The sequence below is a fragment of the Schistocerca cancellata genome, chromosome 3 (genome assembly GCF_023864275.1).
Source record: "Schistocerca cancellata isolate TAMUIC-IGC-003103 chromosome 3, iqSchCanc2.1, whole genome shotgun sequence".
NCBI classification, from domain to species: domain Eukaryota; kingdom Metazoa; phylum Arthropoda; class Insecta; order Orthoptera; family Acrididae; genus Schistocerca; species Schistocerca cancellata.
This window is the reverse complement of record NC_064628.1, coordinates 745,897,633-745,921,938: the sequence shown is the minus strand read 5'-3', so window position 1 is coordinate 745,921,938 and position 24,306 is coordinate 745,897,633.

Genomic DNA, 24,306 nt, shown 5'->3' with positions numbered 1-24,306 from the left:
AAGTAATGAGATGTGGCAGAAATGAGGATAACAAGAAACTTATCATGATTGATGGTCACGAAGTAAATGAGGTTAACGAATTCTGCTAACTCGGTGTTTTAATGTTGAAAACTTTTTACCAAGATGATACTATGGGAAAAACTCAAGTGTACGAGTGGTTTGCTCGATCTTTTATTTATTTATTTACATATCAAGTTCCGTAGGACCAAATTGAGAAGCAAGTCTCCAAGGGCATGGAACGTGTCAGTACATGAAATTGCAATATAAAAGTGATAGCAGATAAAACTAAACGCTTATGAACTATAAAAATGTCAGTCCATAAGTAAACGCAATCAACAATACAACAAGGATCGGCTTAAATTTTCCAGGAACTCCTCAACAGAATAGAAAGAGTGACCCATGAGGAAACTCTTCAATTTAGATTTGAAAGCGTGTGGATTACTGCTAAGATTTTTGAATTCCAGTGGTAGATTATTGAAAATGGATGCAGTAGTATACTGCACACCTGTCTGCACTAGAGCTAAGGAACTCCGATCCAAATGCTGGTTTGATTTTTGCTGAGAATTAACCGAGTGAAAGCTGCTTATTCTTGGGAATAAACTAATATTGTTAACAAGAAATGACAGCAAGGAATATATGTATTGAGAGGCCAATGTCAAAATACACAGACTCGTGGACAGCGGTCAACAAGAGGTTGGTGAACTTGCACCACTTATTGCCCGAACCGCCCGTTTCTGAGCCAAAAATATCCTTTTACAATGAGAAGAGTTTCCCCAAAATATAATACGGAAGAGAATGAAAATAATCAAATTAGACTAATTTTCGTGTCAGACTATCACTCGCTTCAGATACCGTTCAAATAGTAAAAATGGCAGCATTAAGTTTTTGAACAAGATCCTGAACATGGACTTTCCACGACAGCTTACTATCTATCTGAACACCTAGAAATTTGAACTGTTAAGTTTCACTAATCATATGCCCATTCTGTGAAACTGAAACGTCAGGTTTTGTTCAATTGTGTACTGAAGCTGTAAAAACGTAGTCTTACTGTGATTTAGCGTTAGTTTATTTACTACAAGCCACGAACTTAGGTCATGAACTGCATTATATAAAACCGAGCTAATGTTTCCCACAACATCCTTTACTACCAAGCTAGTGTCATCAACAAACAGAAATATTTTAGGGTTACCCATAATACTAGAGGGCATATCATTTATATAAAAAAGGAACAGGAGTGGCCCCAACACTTATCCCTGGGGCACCCCCCCCCCCCCACTACTTGACTGTACCCCACTCAAATCCCAGATCACAGCCATTCTCAATGTTGTGAATAATGACCTTTTGCTGTCTGTTGCTAAAGTAAGAAGTGAACCAATTGTGAGCTACATCACGTATTCCGTAATAGTCCAACTTCTGGAGCAATATTTTGTGATCAACACAATCAAATGCCTTAGTTAAATCAAAAAATATGGCAAGCGTACCAAACCTTTTGTTTAACTCATCCAGTACCTCACAGAGAAAAGAGAATATAGCATCTTTAGTTTTAAACGACTTCTAAAGCCTTTTCAATAACTTTTGCAACCACTGATGGCATAGGAATAGGTCTAAAATTATCTACATTATCCCTTTCTCCATTTTTATAAAGCGCGTTTACTACTGAGTACTTTAATCATTCAGGAACCTGACCATTCCTAAAGGAAAAATTAAAATGTCTCTGAACACTATGGGACTTAACTTCTGAGGTCATCAGTCCCCTAGAACGTAGAACTACTTAAACCTAACCAACCTAAGGACATCACACACACACATGCCCGAGGCAGGATTCGAACCTGCGACCGGAGCGGTCGCGCGGTTACAGACTGCAGTGCCTAAAACCGCTCGGCCACGCCGGCCGGCATATCACATACTCTTTGCCTTGCTAATGACATTTTTAAACACAATACCGTTTGTAATGGGCTACTGTAGCTTGATTGTGACTACTTCTAACATCTTAATATAATTCCCGCTTTGTTCCACATGATATCCTTATCCTAATACTCAGCCACCCGGGCTGCCTATTACTGATAGTAGCCGTTTAGAACGTTCTAATGGAAAGCAACCCTCATAGAGCACGAGAAATGTGTTAAAGATTGTGACATGGCGATTGATGAAAAACCTCGTTCTCGACGTCCATCTGCTGCTCGAACCGACGAATATATTGAAAAAGTTCGGGAGCTTGTGCTCATAGACCGTCCACAAAAGTTTTAAGAAGACTGCGCAACATTGGTCGTCGAAAAAGACCCGATTTGTGGCAGACAGGAGACTGGTTCTTCCACCACAAAAACGCACACAGCCATCTCTGTTAGACAGTGTTCGTGTAAAAATTGCTTTGTTCCGATGACCCACGCACCTTACACGCCTGATCTGACTCCGTGCAAGTTTTTCTTATTTCTACGCATGTAAAGGGGCGTGAAGTGACACCGATTTGACAACACTGAAGAGTCAAGAAAAAGACGAGGGATGAGCTATCAGCCATTCCTAAAGATGAAATGTTTCGAACAGTGAATTTGAAAATACATAGCTTTTAGAAATAAGTACTCCCTCGCAGTATGTCTTCTATTACTTCGTGCTTAGTGTAAATAAATTTATAGGGCTATTACAAATGATTGAAGCGATTTCAGAAATTCACTGTAGCTCCATTCATTGACATATGGTCACGACGCACTACAGATACGTAGAAAAACTCAAAAAGTTTTGTTCGGCTGAAGCCGCACTTCAGGTTTCTGCCGCCAGAGCGCTCGAGAGCGCAGTGAGACAAAATGGTGACAGGAGCCGAGAAAGCGTATGTCGTGCCTGAAATGCACTCACATCAGTCAGTCATAACAGTGCAACGACACTTCAGGACGAAGTTCAACAAAGATCCACCAACTGCTAACTCCATTCGGCGATGGTATGCGCAGTTTAAAGCTTCTGGATGCCTCTGTAAGGGGAAATCAACGGGTCGGCCTGCAGTGAGCGAAGAAACGGTTGAACGCGTGCGGGCAAGTTTCACGCGTAGCCCGCGGAAGTCGACGAATAAAGCAAGCAGGGAGCTTTCGTACCACAGCCGACGGTTTGGAAAATCTTACGGAAAAGGCTAAAGCAGAAGCCTTACCGTTTACAATTGCTACAAGCCCTGACACCCGATGACAAAGTCAAACGCTTTGAATTTTCGGCGCGGTTGCAACAGCTCATGGAAGAGGATGCGTTCAGTGCGAAACTTGTTTTCAGTGATGAAGCAACATTTTTTCTTAATGGTGAAGTGAACAGACACAATGTGCGAATCTGGGCGGTAGAGAATCCTCATGCATTCGTGCAGCAAATTCGCAATTCACTAAAAGTTAACGTGTTTTGTGCAATCTCACGGTTTAAAGTTTACGGCCCCATTTTCTTCTGCGAAAAAAACGTTACAGGACACGTGTATCTGGACATGCTGGAAAATTGGCTCATGCCACAACTGGAGAGCGACAGCGCCGACCTCATCATTCAACAGGATGGTGCTCCACCGCACTTCCATCATGATGTTCGGCATTTCTTAAACAGGAGATTGGAAAACCGATGGATCGGTCGTGGTGGAGATCATGATCAGCAATTCATGTCATGGCCTCCACACTCTCCCGACTTAACCCCATGCGATTTCTTTCTGTGGGGTTATGTGAAAGATTCAGTGTTTAAACCTCCTCTACCAAGAAATGTGCCAGAACTGCGAGCTCGCATCAACGATGCTTTCGATGTCATTGATGGGGACATGCTGCGCCGAGTGTGGGAGGAACTTGATTATCGGCTTGATGTCTGCCGAATCACTAAGGGGGCACATATCGAACATTTGTGAATGCCTAAAAAAACTTTTTGAGTTTTTGTATGTGTGTGCAATGCATTGTGAAAATATCTCAAATAATAAAGTTATTGTAGAGCTGTGAAATCGCTTCAATCATTTGTAATAACCCTGTACTTACGTTTCTTTCCATTTAATAAATATTTGGAGTTTCCCTGATTGACTACGCCATCTCTAACCAGCTACGGAGACAACAGAAAGATTAATATATGGAGAAGGTCTATACCGTCAGTAATTTTAAAGGTCATACATTGGTTTTTCCCTGAGGAGATTGTTAATAATGGTACGGTAACATTGCCTAATGACTGCAGTCACAGTGAAATCATTGCCATTATATTCCTCTGTCGATAAAAATACAAGGACGGGGAAAGAGGCATGTGTGTGTGTGTGTGTGTGTGTGTGTGTGTGTGTGTGTGTGTCTGTATGTGAACATTGGTAGAGGGTAAGCGACAAGTGACAGACGACCCATTGGATCGAGTTACCCTAGGTACGGAGTGACCAATAATTTTCTTACCACAATCAAACTTCTGAGATTCAATATTACCTGAATACCTCGTCCTCTTTGCAACGTAACATTCCAGTACTCGTGGTGGTATAAGACCACCTAAGTAGGTAGATTACCGTCGCTTTGACATGTCCTACCGCTCCTGCAAGCTACTGTCTGTAGTAAATGGTTTCTTAAATTCATGTGGTCCACGAAATTACTGGCCCCTGCGAGTTATTGCTGGGTATTAATAATTTATGGCGGAAGGTTTTAACGAACCGGTAGAAATTTGAACGCAACAGATAACTCATTTTTTTGAACCACTACAGAAGGCACCTATACAGGGCTTAATAGCTTTTAATTGCTTTCATGACCTAGAATTCGACTGTGGTACTGACTGCCACCTATTCTTTATGATGGAAGGAGTAAATAATCAGTCGAGGGTAGAGATTAATTGATATTTATTCAGTACCGATGGTATTTCAACAACCAGTCGTGTTTCTCTTGCAATGTACATCATCAAAACCGGTCTCTAGTTAACATGGTTCAGTTACGCCACGTAATTATGGAGTGGGACAGAGGAGCGCAGACCTGGCTTCAATGTAATTCTATACAACCGCACAATTATACCTAAACCATCGGTTATTATATTCAGTTACTATAGACTATTCAGAACAAGTTCCGCAAAGACAATACAAGCAAAACTAGGTCAGGGTGGAAGAGTATTGCGCAAATCTTTATCAAATCAGTGGGCATTAAAATCCGATACTTTTCCTAGTGGCACGAGTATTTTACTTAACGCACAACATCGCCAACAAATCAACTCGTTATGGGGGCGCACAAGAAACATCAATGTTGTTCAACCCACATGGCCAAGTTTCAGTAGCCAACAGAAACCCAGAAAAATATGAAAACACACGATTATTCCTTCCCTATTTTACACTCACTCACTATCGTATGATTTTTCATCGTGTACAGTATATTTTCAGACCGAAACTACAATTTATCAACGCGGCGGTTGCTCCATTCGACCACGTGGCGCGAAAGCAAGTTCACAAAGAAAACATATGGAAAATAAATAAAAACCCCCAAAATATTATTGTAAATGGGAGAGCAGATTAAAATACATTGAATGAGTGAATTTCCGTTAAGCACAGAGTAATAACGTGACTGTGAGCTTAACGCACATGGTGCGTTGCCTGAACAAGGCACTAACGCAAATTCGAGTAAATTAAGAAAATCAATTCCCTTTTGGGTTTCAGTGGTAATTTCGCGCCTGATTTCAACATCTGGACTTCACTACAGAGCAGATTTCAGACAATCTAATACCTATGTTAACTTTACCAAAACGAGAGCTGCGTCTCCATGTCTGTCCAGCACCACGACCCAGGAACAAGAGCTCCTCTAACCGAATTCGCCTAACCGTTCCGCTTACAAACGTGGTGGGGGTGGCGCGCCAACCTGACAGAGCCAATACGCGCGCCTTCGTGTCATCTTTGACCTGACCTGCAAACTTGGTCACTGCTAAACTTGTTCACGCTTGGGGGGTTGGTACAACCCTACCCCAGGACGACCATTCATGCAGTGTTACAATCTGTGCCTAAAGCTTTCTGCTAGTTCACACACTCACTCATTTATACCGTCCAGGCCGCGCAAAGGAAAGGAAAATGGGAAACATGGTACACAACAGAAAAAAATACGATAAATAACACTGTTTAGTCCATTCTCTCCTATGGACACCAGCTGAGGTATTACCTGCAAGAGAAGAAACTCTTGCTAATAATTTCTGCGTGCTAGCAATTTAATAAAACATTGGAACGGTACAACAAGTTCCGGAACGGCACAACAAGTTCCGTTTCATCTTTATCTAAAAGACCAGATTATTGTGAGTTTAGTTTACAAGATATTGTTATGTCGTTTACGTACGCATTAAAGTGGCGCTTTACATTTCCTTCAGGACCCAGATGACGTACATCACTGATGATTCTCCATATATTGAGACACTTTTCGTATTCACAGGGGAGAGAGCCGCTTTACATGCTGTCCACTTTTTACCACTATTTAGATAAATTTGCTGGCGGTATGAATGTAAATTATTTACCTGAGGTCTCCAGTCACACAGTAGATGCAGATTTATTCAGAATGGTAAAACTGATAGTTTCTAAACCAAATCTTCTGGATTACTGCTAAACACGACAACTCCATGCCCTACTACAGTATCGTTGGAGGCATCCGTAACTTGTTCATTAATCTTTAAGTTTGTGCTGATTCTGTGACTGACGGTAATGTGTCTTGTGGTTCAACACACGGATCTGTTCGGAGATTTCTTCAAAACAATACAACGTTGTAACCTGCTGTCGGAACTCCCCATTACCAGCGGATGAAGAATGTTAAAATACTGCCACCAAATGTAAATTTATTACATTATTACAATTCCTCAGCAAATAAAAAAAAATGAATGGCTGCACTTTTTGTCCTTTCATTGGAAATAAATACATAAAAGTTATTCACTGATGTAACAGAAGTTTCGGTAAAGTAGTTATAAGTTATAAGTGTTTTCAGACGTCTATGATCATTTTCTAGGCCATTTCAGTGTTTTTGCTCTGATGAGGTAAATTTTCTCCTCTTGGATAGTGTTCATGTTTATTGACATCTAGGGGTAGAAAATCTTCAGTATTTCTTCAATAGCTACAGATACGGAAGAGAATTACCTGTAATGGAATCACGGAAAAATTGTGTGATAAGTAGCATACAGATGTCGCTATATGTGTTAAAGATGAACGTTTTGTCTAATCCTTCTCTGAGAGGTGTGAAGTGGATTAGTTCAATTACCTTCCGCAACACTGTCTTCTGAAAATCGCCTATGAAAGTGCACCATAAGTAAATTGTGTCCTTCATAGAAATTATTATTTAATTCTTTTCTTGTGGGACTTATGCTGAAAAAGAGGCATACCGTTCCAAATCTACTTCCAAACTGCAACTCTCAATCTGCAACTGTCAATACTAGAATCATACTTCACTAGACATTTTCGAATATTTATGTTGTTTCATCAGAGGTCGGCCCTGGACTTAGACATTTAGTCTATATGTGACAGATGAAGCTCATATTGTCTCACGATACGCCCTTCTTTTTCGCAGTCCCAGCATGAACAGTTCCCCAATAGCATTTCGTCTCCTCACCACGTCGATGTGAATAGAAAAACCATTTTGTGCAGACACATATCCCTCTTAAATTTTTGTGCTCACTACTTACACTTACAAGTTTCTTTGTTGGTTCCTGCGACATCATCATTTCATATCACGCTTCTTAACTGCTCGCATAGAACTCAGAATTCAGCAATTCCAGGTCACTACCGCGTTCCTAGAATTACATATTCTGTCTGATGCATCTGAACGATCCGTCTAGAGTTATGTACGCAGTATTTCTTCTGGGCCCTATTTTATTCCGAGAATTCCCCGACGCGACAAGTGAATTATTACCAGCGTATCCGACCATTGCTATGCTTTCTCTCAGTCAGCGCAGAACTGCTGTATTGCTTCAATGGTCACGTCCCAGAAGATAGGTTCGGAAACTGAGGCCGTTAGGCTCTTTGCCGTTGAATTTACGTAATACGCGGTGTAGCCTGTCAGTCACGATTAACTGTCTGCAAATACTAGTCACTTGTACAGAGCTTAAAAATCGTCACGTTGCTTTAATCTATCGAAGATAGAGGGCCAAGAAGGATTACCAAATGAACAATCATTATTAAATAAGCTTGCTACCACTTATTTCAAAGTGTTGTAATTGTCATTAAACAGATGGCGGTATTTATAGGAACCACTAACTATTGATCGATGACGGCATGTGATTTTCTGTGCGTTTTAGTCTTCAAATGCGCTATGCAGTAACTTTTCTAATGAATGACTAAGGAAATGCATTACACATATTGACTAATAAATACGAGCCGCATTTTTAAGTTTTTAGAAAACTTGATACTTGAATTTTGTTAGTGAGGGTATTCTGATATTTGGAAGCAACCTCGAAAGACTTCAAAATCTTAAGAACTGCACTATCTAGGATTGGATATGGCTAATGCTTTTTCCATGACTTTCTTGTCGGGGACTAACATTCCTGTCGGGGGCTACACGTAAAAACACTCTAACAGCTCCGTTCCACAAAGTGAAAAAAGTGGTCCATCTAAAACATTCGTGTTTCTTTACGTACTACATGAATATGTAATAAAAAATGGGGGTCCCTATTTAAAAAAAACGCAGTTGATAACCGTTTTACCTATGACTGCGGCATCTAGCGGGCCAACCCTAGCGCCATCTGGTTCCCCCCTTCAAGCTAGACGAGTTTCGTTCTTTGTAGTTTTTTCGTTTTATGCATATTTCGTGAGATATTTGTGCGCGGTCACTATCAATGGACCACCCTGTGTAACGTTGCACTGTCGTGCATGACTCTGCAAGTCGGCAGCCCGGCTTTATAGGACCGTCCCTGTTGTTTATGACACTGATTAAACTTTAGCCTAGAGGCCAGACGGTGCATCTGCAGGCCGCAGTGTCCAGTTAAGAGCAAGGAAATCATTTAAGGATACATCTCTGATATTTTCGTATGATCACATTTTCTGTGCAACTTCGTACAAACGATTGCTAGAACTTAGGTGTGAATCATTTTGCTGCCTACCGGAAATGCTATAAGTAAGATAGCACTGATTAAAACGACAGGGGTATACCTGCAGCCTCTCTGAACCCTCGTCGAAGCAGGCGACACGTGGTGGGGGAGTAGTCGTTACCTATGAATGGCGTTGTTGCTGCTGACACAATAACTGCAACGTGGCAGCTGCTGAGGCCACATTTCAAGACACTTCGTATGCTTCTATTAGCACTAAATGCACGATAGGATCAGTTCCTGTCACTACATTTCTGTTCACTCCAAACACGAAAGAATACGAGGTGTGGCTATAAAGGGACGGGACAGATGCTGTCACAGAGTAAGTACGTATGCGCCAAAGATGAACGAGCAATAGCTCTGAAGCGCGAACGAAACTTTCTCAGTCGATTGCGGCATCTGTGGTACCTGTAGACAAATCAGTGTGACCGGGATCTCCGTTTGTGTAAGGGCTGCCTTTTTATTGTGCCAGAGAAAATAATAAGTGTAGAGAGTGTAGAGAGTAGCGAATTCTGGTGAAGTGTCACTGAAACTTACAAAAATTGCTACTGAAAAATATCTTCTAGTAAAAGAAGTGTATGACTTTACCACGTACGCAAGTTTCTGAGTGGCTGAAGCGTTTTCAAGAGAGCCGAGAAGACACTTAAGATGACTCACTCCTGAGACGCCGTTCAACATCAAAAACGAATGAAAATACCGAAAAAGTAGGTAATCTGATTCGATCTGACAGCCGATTGAATATTCGATCGATTGCTGAAACTACAGGAATTGACGAAGAATGCATAAGAAAAATTTTATGTAACCGGTTTAACATGAGAAAAGTGTGTGAGAAACTGGCGCCGAAAGTTCTCACGATCGAACAAAAAAAAAAAAAAAAAAAAAAAAAAAAAAAACTCGTGAAAACGTTTGAGTGACACTTTGAATACCAATGTAAATTATACTCATTTCTTGGAAATAATGATAACATGTGACAGATCTTGGAATTTTACGAGTGCTCCAGAAGCTAAGCGTCTGTGCATGCACTGGTAGGGCCCCAGCTTCACAGAGAGCGATAAAGCTCGAATGAGCAAATCAAGATTCAAAGCGATGATGACTGATTTCTTTTTCGATGTTCCTGGAATTTTGTATCTTAACCTTGTTCCTGAAGGGCAAAGTACTAACCAGCACTATTACCTAGAGGTCCTCGCTTAATTCCGTGAAAAGATAAGAGGAAATGCCACGACTTTTGGAAGAATAAATAATGGGTTCTGCATTAAGATAACGCACAGGCTGATACGACATTGCCTGTTGAGAAATTTCTAGCGAAGTATATCATTCCAGTGTTAGACCACCCACTTATACGCCTGACATAGAACCAAGTAACTTTCATCTATGCCTCAGGGTCAAATCTGCCTTAAAAGGATCAAGATCACAGTACGTTAAAGCAGTGAAAGGAACATCGGCACGCAGCATCAAAGAGCTCGCAGAGGAAAACTTCCAGCACTGTTTCCGTCAATAGAAAACTCGCATAGAGCGTTGTATGGATAGAGCAGGGGCGTATATTGAGTTGACAGTAACTAAATACGTATGTGTTTGAAATGTTTTACAGCAATAGCCTTGTGGTTTTATAGCTACAACTCGTAAGCCGTAAACGAGCAAGAATCACCTTTAACTGCGCATTGTACACATACCAACAGCGAAAACCAGACAGTCTAAAAACGAAAACTGAGTCATTGTAAGCGCAGCGATAATGCAGTACACTGAGCACTACATACGGAATGAACGAACCACCGGGCCGGCCGGGATGGCCGAGCGGTTCTAGGCGCTACAGTCTGGAACCGCGCGACCGCTACGGTCGCAGGTTCAAATCCTGCCTCGGGCATAGATGTGTGTGATGTCCTTAGGTTAGTTATGTTTAAGCATTTCTAAGTTCTAGCGGACTGATGACCTCAGAAGTTAAGTCCTATAGTGCTCAGAGCCATTTGAACCATTTGAACCAACTACCGGGGCTGTCCCTGTTAACGGCGTTACCCAAGTGATTCGCCACGCTCTCGTCTGCCAGCCAGGAGCGGCGGCTTCCCTGCAGCCAGCTTGTAGCCTCTCCGCGTCACCGTTATTATGGACACCTGCCATAGGCGGGCATATTAATCCGGGAGAACTGGAAAGAAAGAGAATCGTAATGCGTGAGATGTACTGTTACAGAAGGATGTTGAAAATTATGTTGACTTATAAGGCAGATGAGGAGGTGCATGAGTAGGCAAGGAAACAAATATATGGAAAGTACTGACTATACGATGATAGGATATGTCTTTAGACATTGAATAACTTTCATGACGTACAAGGGACCTTAAAAGGCAAAAAATGTAATGGAAACTAGAGATTGAGACACATCCGCCAATGAATCGAGGACGCTGGGTGTGGGTGCTACTTCGAACTGAAGAAGTTAGTGCAGGTGAGGAAATCTTGGCGTACCTCATCAGACCACTCATACGGCTGATGATACAAAAGGAAAAAATCTACTACAGGTATTTACTTTTGTGATCAGTGGCTTCTGGCTAGGAGCATGAACGTGGAAATCTGCAAGTCACCCGCCAACTGTTAGGAAACATTTTTTTTAATGACATTTGGATATGTGAGCTCGCAATATGTAACAGCGTCACGAATGTATTTAATAGTAGTGACATATAAACGTGTCAGCTCATTTTAAGTTGAAATGGCTTAAAGCCACAAAAATCTGCACTTGATAATGGCCTCAGGCCGAAATTGCAATCGTGAAATAAATAAAGTGTTACAGTCACTGGCGTAAATATGATGTCTTTTATAATGTTGGGAACAGATGTCAGCCATATATCACACAGCAAGTGTTACTGACTGTCGGCTTTCTCAGTTAGGGTTTTAGGTGTAGCATAGCAGTTGAAAGGTGGCTACACTGAGCCACAGCGCCAGAGATCGCGCCAGAGAGCATTGTTCCGCCGCCTCCACTGGCAGTGATTATTGAGAAGTAGCGGCAGGCAGTTCTTGCCGAGAAGTTGTGGTGGGCACTGCTTGTCGTGAAGTCGGAGTGAGATGTGGTAGTGGAGAGTGTTGTTCCATGTTTTATGCAGTGGTTTGATGGGAGAGATAGCAGATGTTGTTCCAATGGACATATTGTAATGATCTGAGTGCTTTTCGTCAATATATATGAAGGTAACAAATTCCCTGTTTTTTCTTTTTAATATTTCTGTATCTCAAATAATGCATCATTACAGGTTCAGTCAACAAAGCATCTGGCTTGTGTTCTTGTATTAGAGTGTAATTCTGCTTTCCTTACGCAATTATAGTATTTCTAATTTTCTTTTATCACGTCAGTATAATTGGTATTTAAAAATTCTTGTCTTGTTGAAGAAGAACCGTGCCAGATGTGCGTTGAGTCATACTACCACACACAGAACAGCTACACTTGTGCTTTGTTGGCTTCGTAGATTTTATAGTTGCTGGGGACTTAATTAATTAACTGTGTTAACGAAAATTTTGTTTCATTGTTTGTTGTTATTCTATGCAGTCAGATTGCGTAATAAAACTAGTCAGGGCCAGCCGTTTACGAGACTTGCGTAATCGGACTTACAGCTACTAAAAATATTTGCATTTTATTTAAATTAAGCACCCATGCACGTGGCGACCGCTGCTTCGGATCGTCCCTTGGAATTCTTCTGATTGTAAAAATAGTAGACAGTAGTATTGTTGTAGTAATTTGTAGTTTAGTAATTGTAGTCTATTTTGCATGTGTAGATATGGTAATTGGCATTCTTCTAATGGTATTTTTCAAAATTTAATTTTTATTGCCTTGTATACGCGTTTGACACTTTAGTGCAATTATTTCAATTGTTCGTTAATCGTGTTTGAAGGAAACATTTCGTGTGAATGGTATTGTTGGAGATAGAGAGTCATTGTGTGTAATTTTCGTACAGTGACGAGTTTTGTATATTTTGTAAATGATTACGCGATCAATGAAAAAGGCAAAAATGATGAATAGTGAGAATAACGAAATTGTTGACATGGCGAACTCGCCAACACAGGACAACAGTATGATGGATAATGAAGTGGAAAACAATGTAATAAGTCGGGAAAATAGTCCGGAACCATTTCAAAATTTTTCGCAATCAGAAAATTCACAGAATCCGAGATTAACGACAGAAGATTCTGGAACAGTATCGAACACAGATAGCTTTACGGCTATGACGAGGGAAACTGGTTTTGCGGGAAATGTTAGGGGCGAAAAGAATTTTGAACAAGTTAACACGGAGAAGTTGATGAGTGCAATATTAAATTTGGGATCTCGGTTAGACTCACAAATGGGAACAATGGAGCAGTTACGAACTGAATTAAAAACAGATATAGGAACAATTAAAACTGAGATAGGCACAATTAAAACTGATATGGGAACTTTGGGATCTGAATTAAAAACTGATATGGGAACACTGGAAACACGGTTAGACTCACGAATAGGGGCATGTTTCAAAAATATGAAAGATGAGTTAAAGAAAGAAATCAGAGAAGAAGTACAACCGATTTTGGATTCTCACAATAATAGATTAATTGCAGTAGAGATTAGACAAAGGGAACAGGATAGAGAACAGGAAGAAAGAGATCGCGTGATAGTACAAAAATTTTCAGAGTTAAATTTACAACGTGCACACGATAAGAAAGAAATATTTGAGAGAATCGAGGAATTCGTACCAAATGATAGAATAAATAATCTAACACAACAATATGAACAGTTAACTACCAAATGTGTCAATACTGAAACCCGAGTCGCGACACTTACGGAAGACGTAAATAAACAGAGAGAAAAAATAGGTGATTTAGCGGAAACAGTTGAGGAGATATCAGATAAATTGACAAATCTTAGTTTACATGGGGACAAAGATTCAGATGATACAGCACCATTGCCATTTGCAGAAACCGAAGAGTATCAGAACATAAATAAGCATGTTGAAAATCAGGGAAAATTTAATGAACGCGTGAAAAGGGAAGTTGAGGCATTAAAAAAGCAAGTCAAACAAATTGAAGGCGAAATCGTAGGAAAAGACAGCAGAAGAAATTTAGAATCACAGATAGCAGAGGGCTTTGAAGAAAGTAATTTATTTAATTTACAGGATGCAACAAGAGAGCGCCAGGCGCGCGAACTTGACAATAATCGACATTCGGGCTGGAACAGACGCGGTAGGTCTTTGTCGCCACGAGGCGAAAACTTTGACTATAAACACTTTTTGACTGTTAGGAAATTTAGGATCTTTCGCAAATCTAAGAATGACATACATCCATGTTCATGGTTAGCTCAATTTCTGTACGCACTTCCGCCAAATTTGCCACTAAGTCACAAACTGAAATTTATGTGCAGCTATTAATGTCCTCAGGGGATTCACTACTCTAAGTGAATATGTGCCGTAGCGAGCATAGGGCCCCGAGCTGTAGTAGTGCTATTTCCCCTTTAGTTTTCTGCACCGCTGCCTACTCTTTCACTATTCTTTGCATCTGTCAAAACAACTCTTCGACTATCAATCTATCTAGACAGTAGTAAACAATAACCTGATATGACTATTTTACCTAAGAGTGATTTCGTAAATTACCGTTTGGACTTAATGTACCTTCAGCAGCATTCATTCGTAGCTTAAATGAAATTATTACCTGTTTATCTTCGTGACAATATTACTTCATATGTTGACGATATTCTTATTGCTAAACGTTCTTGGAGTGAGCATAACAAAATTTTGTCTTCATTATTACGTATTTTTGCAAGAGTTGGCATTACTGTGAACTTAGAAAAATCTGAATTTGGTCGTTCTCAGGTGAAATTTCTCGGTCACATTATTTCTACAGAAGGTATTCTTCCTGATCCAGAAAAACTAGACACTATTCGTAATTATGCTGTTCCTACCACAAAACGTGATGTTCGTAGTTTTCTTGGTGTCTGTAATTTTCTTAGACGCTTTGTTAGATTGGACGATTTGGCCACACCTCGTTTATGTGAACTATCTGGAAAGAAATCTAATTGGTGTTGGGATGAGGAAGCTCAGTCAGAATTTGAACAACTTCGTGATGCTTTAGTTGCTGCTCCACTTCTTTCACACCCGGATTTATCTAAAGATTTTTGTTTGGCGACGGACTCATCATACAAAGGCCTAGGTGCACATTTATTTCAAGAGATAGAAGAAAACGGCGTTGTAGATCAGAAAACTATTGCATTTGGAAGTCGTGTTCTTTCTAAATCAGAAAAGAATTATTCGATTACGGAACTTGAAGCTTTGGCTGTTGTTTGGGCTTTTACAAAATTTCGCACATTTTTGTTTGGCAGACATACTAAGGTTTACACCGATCACCGAGCTCTGGAATTTCTTATGTCCACAAAATTAACTCATGGCAGATTGTCACGATGGGCGTTGTACCTACAGGAATTTGACTTTAGTATTGTTTACATACAGGGTTCTTCAAATATTGTTGCTGATGCTTTATCACGTGCACCTATGGGTTTGAAACAAAGTGCTGAAGAGGACTGCAAGGAAAACAATTATTGTTTGATGTATATTCAAGGTGTTGCGTTTGAGAACTTTATTTCGTCTTCGCTCCAGGACATCGCTAAGGAGCAAAATAAGGATCCAATCTGGAAGGACATTAAGGAGAAGTGGAGGAGAAAGGAAAGCGTAGCGATTAGACAGCATTATTTAGTTCGCAATGACATTCTTTTTAAACAAAAATCGGTCGACAACTCTGTTTGGTTAGTTTGTATTCCTGATGAGTGGGTTAATAAGCTGATTTGGTATACGCATTTCAGTTATGCACACTTTGGTCCCAGAAAATGCTTTCATAAATTACGAGAAAATTGCTACTTCAATAATATGGAAAAACGTATTCGATCTGTTCTTGCCAAATGCAAATTATGTCAAAAGGCTAAGCCGCCAACAGTTTCTCGCACAGCACCGTTGTTTCCTATCATTCCAGCGAAATTAAAGGACATGGCTCCAGTCGATTTGTTCGGTCCAGTGGTTCGATCTACTAATGGTTTTGCGTACATTTTCGTAGCAGTGGAGTTGACATCAAAATATGTGTGTTTTACACCGTTACGCAAAGCAACAGCTCGTTCCGTATCTAATGCTTCCATTAACCATTTCTTAAAGAAGTGGGTCATGTTGATAAGGTTATATCAGATAATGGATCACAGTTTCGTTCTAAAATTTGGCTTCGTACTCTACAGCGTCGTAAAATTAAACCAATTTTCATTTCACTTTTTCACCCCCAATCTAACGCTTCAGAGAGATGGATGAAGGAAATCAATAAATTGTGTCGTCTTTATTGTCATCAGAATCACAGAACGTGGGATCAGTATCTTCATTTTTTTCAAAACATTCTGAATGAACTCCCTAATGATTCAACTTCTTTACTGCCTACCGACAAATCGCATATCTGAAATTGTTCCTTTTCCGCCTACATGGAAACTGCGGCATTCTGAAGTTGTCAACCTGGCTCTGCAAAATATTGCATCTGCGGCTGCTAGAAGAGAGAAATCAGCGAAGCGTCCTGGTCGTTTAAAAATTTTGTCAGTTGGTCAAAAAGTGTTAATTAAGTCTCACCGTTTGTCTCACAAAGGAAAAGGCTTGTGTCGCAAATTTTTTCTGCTTTATAACGGTCCATATAGGATTTGCAGAATTATTCATGATAACACTGTTGAAGTAGAAACTCTTAAATCACGACGCTCTAAAGGAATACATCATATATCTAACGTTAAAATTTTTGTGGAATGATATACTTTTGAAAAATTTTTGTAGAATGACATACTTGTGAGAAACTAACAGCTACATGTAAACACGCAGAGAGTACAAGGATACCGCACTGTGTTTTGGCGGCGGCATATACTCAAAGCAACAGTCAAGTCTGCGCGCCGCACAGGGCAGTCGTTGACCGCAAACAATCACATCCTACGTCACGCGCCTACAGCTGATCGAGCGCTCAGTGCGAATGCACTGACAGCCGTAAACAAATACACAGTCTAATTTCTCCTATTAAATTCAGTATAAAGCTATAGTGACTTGATGAATTATGTTATTAACATTCAGTATTTTTCAGGATACGGTTCTATAAAATATTTAAGAACTTCAGGTAAATTCTGTGCGTGTCCGACGTTAAGAGGACTTGCTATCGAGAAAATTTCAGAAAGAATGTAATTTCCAAGAAGAAACTAATAAATTAAAAAGGTAACTATTAATTGAGTTCATTTTTCAGGTAACATATTTCCACTTAGGTACGTACTTTAGACGTAATTTGCTGCTCGCTATTACGTGATTCATACTTTGTGCTAATTTCATGTTCTATGAATTTACTTGTGAAGCGACGTGCTTGCGTACGTTAACTGATTTTGACAATGATTATTAATGAACGGGGTTGTAACTTGTGTATATTATGCATCGCTTGGCTGCACTGCTTTTTCACTGATGTCACTTTTTTTTTAATTATGTGCCTGCTGTGCTTATTTATTTAAATTATAATTGTCACCTGATTAGTCGTGCTCATATGGTTATGTATGTAAGATATACTTTGTGATTTATCTGCTTGCGCCTTCATGTTTACTTATTAAGATTACATATGAACATTTATTTGCTTATGCTGATATAATGCTAATGACCTGTTTATTACGTAAGATATATGTTTACTGCTATGCGTATGAATTGCATATTTATACATTTCTGTTTGTCGTCACAACTACTCTTTAATTTGGTATATAGCAATGCTGATGTACAGTGTACGGACATGGAGTTTGGGTTACGCTGTGGTATGGGTTATGGATTGTTCGCTTGGCGAAGCCTCGTTGTAGAAATTGTGCTGCATCCACTTGTTGACATTCTGTTCACTACTGGTATATTTACTCGCTGTTGCTTGTTTTGCTTACGCTCAGTGCTTTATATTTTAACATAAGAAAATGAACTGCAGTAATTCGACGAGCGACTTTAGTACAAGAAACGTCATAGAAGTCACATGAGCTGGAGGTTTTATGGAAGCTGTATAAATTTATGCTAATAGGAAGGAAGCTAACGATATGACATACCAAAACTAGGTTTAGACCATTGACAGTTATTACACTGCATTTTTCGTGAGCAACTGAAATAGGAAGTGACACTTGACACAAGAAATACTCCACATGTTTGCTTCTGTTTGCCATAATTCTTGAAGTGGTGTCCACACTGTGAAAAATTAGGATCATTCACACTCCGTAATTGTACTTAATTACTGAGAGTTATTCGAACTAAGTCTGTTAGAGGTCATATATGCATTTCTTTTGTTTATAATTCATAATGAGTAGAAGATTTTGGTCAGATGGATTACACAGAGGTTGTGTGTTGACATTGTGTCTTCAGATTGTATGGGATGATGAGGTTTGCATTAGGATTTTATCTGTACTTGTTCGAGGAGACTGACTAGAGGAAAGAGTTGTTATGGAAGTGAAATGATATTGGTAATAAGGTTTATATGTATTGATGATTGAAGAGGTATTATTGAGGTATTGAGATTGTATGAAGTTGATGATTATTGGAGTTTTGGTGGATAAGAGGTAAAGTAAGTGAGGTGCATATTTTTTTTTGTTGGTTTATATGGAACAAGGAAGATGAAGATGGCAGACTAGAACACTCAAGTAGAAAGAAGATTGTCTACACACACACTTTGTTAAATCACTAAGCAGTATATATTTTTTTTTGGAGAGAGGAAGTATTTGCATATCTTGGCACACTGACAGTTGTTAACGAAAATTTTGTTTCATTGTTTGTTGTTATTCTATGCAGTCAGATTGCGTAATAAAACTAGTCAGGGCCAGCCGTTTACGAGACTTGCGTAATCGGACTTACAGCTACTAAAAATATTTGCATTTTATTTAAATTAAGCCCCCATGCACAGTGAATGCATTTACTGTTTCTCTCGCGTTTTCATTTCGTTGTAACATGGCGAAAAGTGAGTATGGACACTCATAACAAATCTGAAATCTCTGTGACCGAATATCCAGATTTTTGGACCGACATGCCCCAATTTTCTTCTTTGCGCTCACGTACTCTCAGTCTGACGTCACACAGAACGCATTCAGTCGATTCTCGCAGATGTCTAATTGCAAAGTGTACGTTTTGAGATCTCCAATCACGGCAGTATCACAGTTTTCTTAGCTATATGTCTGTCTTGTCGTTTCTTTTCCACGCATTTACTGATTCGAAGCTCAGTGTTGTAACACAACGGAAAGTCTCTTTCCCGAGGTTGCCCGCAGCTTCCTATGTAGGAAATTGGTGACCCCAACGCGTACGTTTGACGTGACAGAGGCTTCTAGCAGAACTTTTAAGGGAAAAATTTACAGTTGTTGGTAATATTTCATAATGTGTCGGTAGCGTAGCAGAAAAATTTCAAGTAGCACGCTACAGTAATACTCTGTAGTGACAAAAGTCATGGAGTAACTCCATATATCGTGTCGGACTTCATTTTGCCCGGCATAGCGTAGAAACTCGACGTGGCACGGACGCAAGTCGTTGGTATTTTCCTGCAGAAATATTGAGCCAAGCTGCCTCTATAGCCGGAAATAACCACGAAATAACTACGAAAGTATCTTCGGTGCAAGATTTTATGTACGAACTCACTTATCGGTTATGTCCCATAAATGTTCGATACGGTTCATGCCGGGTGATCTTGGGTGACCAAATCATTTGCTCGAACTATCCATAATGTTCTCCAAACCAATCGTGATTAGTTGTAGTCTGGTGACATTGTGCAGTGTCATCCATAAAAATTCCGTCGTTGGCATCATGAACTCTATGAACGGTTGAAAATCGTCTCCAAGTAGCCGAATGTAACCAGAGGATCCAGTCAATTTCATGTAAACGCAGCCCACACCAGCATGGAGCCACCAGCACCTTGCACAATGCCTTGTTGACCAGTTGGGTCCGTGTCTTCGTGCGGTCTGCGTCTCATCGAATCATACCATCAGCTCTTACCAGCTGAAATCGCAACTCATAAGTCCAGGCCGTCGTTTTCCAATTGTCTAGGGTCCAACCGATATGGTCACGAGCCCAGGAGAGGCGCTGCCGGCGATGTTGTGCACTTAGCGAAGGCAGTCGCGTCGGTCTTCTGCTGCCACAGCTTATTAACACCAAATTTCGCAGCACTGTCCTAACGGATACGCTCGTCTTACATCTCATATCGATTTCTGAGGTTATTTCAAGCAGTGTTGCTTGTCTGGTAGCACTAACAACACTGCGTAAACAGCGCTGCTCCCAGGCGTTAAGTGAAGTCCGTCGACCACTACGTTGTCCGTAGTGGGAGGTAATGCCCGTAATTTGGTATTCTAGGAGCACTCTTGACACTGTGGATCCCGGAATACTATATTTCCTAACGATTTCCGAAGTGGAATGTCCCATGCGTCTAGCTCCAACCACCATTCGCGTTCAGTCAGTTAATGCCCGTCGTGTGTTGATAATGACGTATAATCACGTCACCTGTTCATGTGAATCCACTTAGTACAAATGACAATTTCGCAAATGTTCTGCCGTTTCACACCTTGTGTAGGCGATATTACCACCATCTGTGAAAAAGCGTATCGCTATCCTACTGGACGCCTCAGTGTAAGTAATAACTTACAGAGGCGATAATCGTATAGCTTAACGTGCAGCACATATCTTGTGGGGCGGATTAACGAGCGGTGGTCTGGTAGATAGTCCAGCTAGAGAGCGTTTTACAGGTGGTTTTCCACGCTAGTTAGTCAAATACTTGGCCGGTTCCCAATCCCCCCCCCCTCCACTACTACGATACACAAATAGTTCAAATACAATAACGTAGACAGCATTGTTTGCACGATGCGCTGACAAATGACGCAGCACGCTATTTTCCTCCCTTAGGTTATCGTGACGTCTGCGTCGGCAGCAAGCGAAGAGCTAAAATAAAAATAAAGTTGTCAAATCATGAAAACTGTGGGCCTCGTACTACGTAATAAATGCCAGGAAAAGAGGAGAATGACTTAGGAACGTTACGAAATATTTTGACGGCTGTGGATGGTAGAGAAGGGAGGTTGTGAGGGGGAGAGGGGTGTTGAACTTGGCCCTTGTACACTTGTTCGGTGTATTACCACTACATCGTTTCTTAATTTTTTTTAATTTGTGGTGCAGTGCCTAAGACGCTGTTGTCATACCGGTTGAAGACTGAATCTTCTTGTCCGGAAATCTAATTTTCTGTTTACAAGAGCTTCTAAGTCATTTACAATAAATGTCCCGACTGATTCCATCCGTAATTCTCATGCTGCTTAAATTCGTCTCTACTATCCTCGACATCTACGAATCATAAACCTTTAACCCTGAAGTCTTCCTGAACAGTCCCATTTTCCACGTGTGTACCAACAAAGTAGGCACTAATCTCACGTTTTATATACAACCCTGTTTAATATTCAAAAATATGGGCCGCAACGATACATAAAAGCATTGCACGTACCACACTACCGCTAGTACCAGCTAAGTTATTCATGTTTGTTTTGCAAACCAATGTAACTTTTCAGCAAGTTATTGTCTATATCTGACAGAATCTTCTCGTACCTGTTCCCTCTACGTTGTAGGACTAGGGCATCTAGTAAAACAGGCAGGGTGATGAATGACTTATGAAAAGTCTGTTTAGTGAGCCATTACCTGGCGTTTCACACTGTCCTTCGCTCGAGGTACACTATTCTTTTTTAATATCGTGAGTGAAGGTCTGCAGAATTTCAGTTTCTAAATGTAATCAAAAGTTGTAATTTTGCCAACCAAGCGAACTCAGTTAACTCATAGGGTTAAAATGTTACGTGCAAAGCGCCCAGTTACTGGCGCAGTTTTATTTTCTCATAAAACTTTGACGAACCAGCGTTCCCATCCAAGCGTCTCCGTCGAGTCTATTACGCTAAAAGTTAATTAATTTATATTGTTTATTAACTACTGTTTACTGCAAAATGCGCCCTCTAGCATTCAGAAGCGGATCGTAATAATTCACAATAGAACCACGCTAAAAGCCAATTTATTTATTTAAATCAATTATTACCAACTTTTAATTGCAAAATTCCATGCTGTAATGTTCTCAAGTGGTTCATAATGACTTTTAATAATTTTTTACTGCATGTACAAAAATTTCTCAAATTCTATATTAAATTTACTACCATTTTCAATTATAACTGTCCAACTACTCAGCGATATTGGTATCTGAATTTTCTGAGTCTGACTGACACCGTACTTGAACACAACACAGGTCAACCACATTCATTTGAAACAAATTAGGTCATACAGATATAAATAAGCTCTATTTCGAATGGTCCACGAGATAACATAGCCTAAACGTTTTCACAAATATGAAATGTTTTACTTGTTAACTATTATTCCTCACTTTTCAGCTGATAAATTTACAGCTCATCTTTACGACCAGGTCTTTGCTGCTGCCGTGTCCTCGCATATCCGATCCTCCGTGAACTCCGCCCAGGCGACTTCGTTAGTCTTCTGGACCTCACGTACGAAGTCTCGTGCTAGACACAGGAGAACACTTTCAGATCCGATCCTCGGTATGCTCTGCTATGAAAGCTATGTTACAAGAATTATATTACACAGTAATATTATGTGGAGGAAACTCGTTCGTTAGCATCTTCTTACTACTAACCCCAAGGGATGATTTCAGTTGTTTCAGAAGCCTTGATGCAAGGTAAGGTGCGTAGTGGCGTACTAGAATGCTCTGCCAATATTTCTTGCCCTTGAAAAGGATGCTTTTTAAGGAGACAGAAAGCAAATGAAACATTACATCTCCACATATTGAGGAAAGCTGCAGCTTCTTGTTCGTCACTTTTGTCCCGCTCTTTTAGCTTGCGATGTTGTGGTTCCGATGTTGTGGTCCCCCAGGATGCAGGCCCGCTATCTTCTAAATCTGCTCTGGAAACCACCGTGAGATGCATGGCAAAGGGTATGTCCCTTTGTACCAGTTGCTAGGATTTCTTCCTGTTCCTTTCACGTATGGAGCGCTGGAGGCGTGATTGTCTGCATGCCTCTGTACGTGCCATAATTACTGCAATCTTATCCTAACGACACCTGTGTGGTTGTAATAATTTGTAGAGTAATTATTTAAAGCCGGTTCTTGAAACTTTGTTAATAGACTTTCTCGGGAGAGTAAACGCCTATCTTTCAGACTCTGTGACACTTCCGAGGTGCCGGGGCAAGCAGTGTATTTAACACTAAATTCTTCTAGAATCTCCAAATGTAAATGATGCTCTAAGCCCCCCCTATTCTAACTCCGACTTTTGCTGTTGCACATGGATTAAAAAATATACGCGAACTGAATGTAATCAACCCTGCAAGTGGAGTAGAAAAGAGTTTGGCACCTGCAATAATTTAATTTGATAAATAAGTTAAATAAAGGAAGGTTTCATTTACGTAGTGAGAAATGATGGGTTGCTGTACCGATTAACAGAATGAAAGTTCTGTCCAAAATAACAATATGATTTATTAAGACTAAACACAAAATAATAAACAAAAACACATGAAACATTTACAATACATCAAATTGGCTCAAATTGGATTTTCAAACAAACGCTATGAAGGTGAAGTTGTCCCTAAACTAGATTGTGAGGTTTAAGACGAAGTGGTATGTGGAGCCAATTCCTTGCCACTCAAATCTTAAGAGAGACACACAGCTAACCCAACATTAATTGCTGCTACTCAAGACAGATCAAAGTTAGAAAAAGACGAACAGGCGCGCTCTGCTGAGCTCTGATTATCACCTAGGAAAATCCCTATCTGCCGGTGCTGCGGACATTCATTACCAAACTGTCTTCTTAACTGCCAGAACACGATCTGGCGTACCGGAGGCGCTGGCTGGTTGCTTCGACGTCCTCGACCGAAAGGCGAGAGCCGACTACCTAGAGCACCCATACAGGCCGAACACACAACATTCCCGCCCCCACGACAGTGGCCGTGGTTAAACGTTCCAATCAGCAACTCGAAAACTGGCGGAAAATTCCACTCTATTGCCAGAGCACTACCATTCCACCAATGGAGATTCTTGGCGCCAATTTCTGCGCTGATTTTGCTACGTCACGGAGCTATGCCCTGAGCAAGCCAATCACAGTTACTATTTTGCAGAAAGCGCGGGAATTTTCCCTCCACAACTGCCTGGGTACACAAGTCATTCCCACGCCTCGCTGGTAGCCCGCCAGAAAGTGTTTTCGCTAAGTTTCTGCAAAGTAACGGAACCTCTAGCCCAGCCGCTACTTCAGACCCCTCCGGGCGTGTCTTTTGACAATGTCGGCGTCTGCAAAGCATTCAATCGACTTCCTCACACCCA